Source organism: Aquarana catesbeiana, linkage group LG05, assembly GCF_042186555.1.
Source record: "Aquarana catesbeiana isolate 2022-GZ linkage group LG05, ASM4218655v1, whole genome shotgun sequence".
NCBI classification, from domain to species: domain Eukaryota; kingdom Metazoa; phylum Chordata; class Amphibia; order Anura; family Ranidae; genus Aquarana; species Aquarana catesbeiana.
The window spans coordinates 646,928,756-646,931,766 of NC_133328.1; positions in this window are offsets into that span (position 1 = coordinate 646,928,756).

Consider the following 3,011-nt stretch of genomic DNA (forward strand, 5'->3'; position numbering starts at 1 on the left):
GTTAAAAGGGGCCTAAATCTGATAGTCCATCTAACACTCCCCCCCCCCTCCCCAGACTGACAATGTTACAATCCAAATGTGCCCCCTGTGCTCCTTCATCCAGAGTGGGGGCATCCATAGCTCCCGACTGTCCCTGATTTGGAGCAACGTCCCTCTGTCCCTCATTATCTCTCTGTCCCTCATTCCTCCTCATTTGTCCCTCATTTTGGTCTGATCTATATAGATAATATATAGTAGTATATATAATAATAGTATATAAATAATATAATATACTATTATAATAACATACTATAATAATATACTATAAATAATAGTATATAAAATGCACTTTTTATCTATCAAAAAGTGTTTTCCAGCCCTAAACCTTTCATCTGATTTCTAAATTGCTGCATTTGTAAATTCCAAAAGCCAATATAAAGGAATAGTAGTGGTAAAAAAAAGTCACTTGTGGGTTTAACCAATCTTGTTTTTTTTTTTGTACAATTCTCCTTTAAGGGGCCGTGGCAAGGGGTGTGTCCTATGCCTGCATACTTTTGCTGATAGGTGTCCCTTATTCCCATCTCAAAAAGTTGGGAGGTGTGGGCATCCTAGTACAGGAGGTGTGTTACTGGGCAGATCAGACCCTTATCCAAGCATGGAGCCTGGCAGGTCAGGAAAGGAGGGGAGGGGGAATGAGTGAGCCCCCTCCTGGACCATACCATGCCCCACACCATCAACATGGGGACAAGGGTCTCTTCCCAAAAACCCTGGGCAGCGGTTGTGGAGGTCTTCCAGCAGGGGGCTTAGCGGAATCTGGAAGCCCCCTTTTAACAAAGGGGCCCCCCAGAGCAGGCCCATGTGAATGCGTATGGGGTACATTGTACCCCTACCCTTTCACCCCAAAAAAGGCAGTGTACTGTAAATAAAGACGAGCCAGTTTTGACAAGTCCTTTATTAAAGATCTTCCCCCGATCTTCTCCACCACGGCTGTCTTCTGCCAACCCGGTCCTCCTCCTATGCTGTCTCCCATCATTGTGCCAGCTCCGCTTCCATCCTTATACAGCCATGGGGCGTGGCCATCCGGTGACGTCACAGTGAGACCCCGCCCCTTGTGCTTTATTAACCTCTGCAGCACCAGAAGATTACAGCTACAGGGTATCGGGGTGGGGTTTGGAGGACAGAGGATTTTAACTATGACAGCTATTACCAGCACAAGGGACACTTCACATTATTGTAAATACCCTTCCCCCCTTTTGCTGATTTCTTTACGTTTTTTTTTTTAAGTTTTTCCCTTTGAATATATTTGTGGAATGCAAGCAGTACCTGAATTTGACCTGATATCAGCCTCTTGCAGTTCTGGAGTGTGAGAGCAGGAAGCAGTGCAAGTAGCCAACCAGTTCATGTGCTGACAAGAAGCATGCTGGTAGGAGGAGAAAGCAGAGTGACAGAGAGAGAGATGTGCGGCTTCTCTTTTCACTGTCCAGTTATAGGCTGACCTATGTGCACTGCCAAAAATTTGTTCGTTTTCGTTTCCTTTGTTTATTTTTAATTTTCGTTTTTCAGGTCATTCGTTATGATCGCAATTCGTAAATTTGTACATTCGCACATTCATACATTAGAAAATTCGTATAATCATAAATAAGAAACTCGGAAATTTGTAAATTCAAAATTTGAAAATTCAAAAACCCTGAAAATTCGAACATCCGAAATAATTACTAACTATTAAATTATAGGTATTGTAATTTCCTTTCAAATTTGGCTGTTAGTGAACGTAACGAATAAAAATTTACCTGAAGCTACGAATTATCCGAAATAACGAATCTAAACAAATGGAACGGAACAAATTAATTCATTACGTTCTATTCGTTTGGATGCGGCATTCGTTATTTCGGATAATTCGTAGCTTCGGATAAATTCGTATTTGTTACGTTCACTAACAGCCAAATTTGAAAGTAAATTCCAATACCTATAATTTAATAGTTAGTAATAGTGAAGTTATTATTAGTTAATTATTATTTCAGGTTTCCGAATTTCCGAATTTCTGAATTCACTAATTTACTAATTTAGGAATGTACGAATTTACGAAATGCACAAATTTACGAATGTACGAATTTTCGTTAAACGGGTTTTCGTTAATTCGGATATTTCCAAATTAATGAATTTGTTGAAATTCGTTAAGAAAAGAATTTGGAACGCAATGAATTGCACACGTCTAGTCTACATGATGCTGATCATCGGATTGGGGACTTCTAGTGGCAGATATTTTATTCTAATAGACTATTAATTTGTATTTTATTTTTGAGTTCTGTTTGGATGAAAATCAAGCTGCTTTTCTTTTAACATGATGATTCTGACTAAACACACCGGTTTAAACATGTCAAAATACTCCCATCTGATGAGGTTTTCTGTGTGTGAAATCGTAGTGACCTGAGGGCCAATGTTCTGTAAAATGTTGGATTTCCCATCACTTTCTGTCTCATAGATAAAGATCTCCATAACAAACAGAGAGGGAATCCCCAGAAATAAAAACCCCACCCTTCCCTGCTCCATCCTGAACTAAGTTTTCATATATTTTGGAGTTAAATACCCTTAAAGTATTATTTTTGGTGTTGCCTTCTCATTTTCCCTGGTGTTATACCATGTTTACAGAATTGTAGATATTCCTATCATTTTATTAAAATCTCATCTCTCCTAACTTGTCACCAATAAAACATCCCAACAACACAGGTCCTATGTGTCAGTATATCATATGTGTCAGTATGTCCTATGTGTCAGTATATCATATGTGTCAGTATGTCCTATGTGTCAGTATATCATATGTGTCAGTATGTCCTATGTGTCAGTATATCATATGTGTAAGTATGTCCTATGTGTCAGTATGTCCTATGTGTCAGTATATCATATGTGTCAGTGTGTCCTATGTGTCAGTATATCATATGTGTCAGTATATCCTATGTGTCAGTATGTCCTATGTGTCAGTATATCATATGTGTCAGTATATCCTATGTGTCAGTGTGTCCTATGTGTCAGTA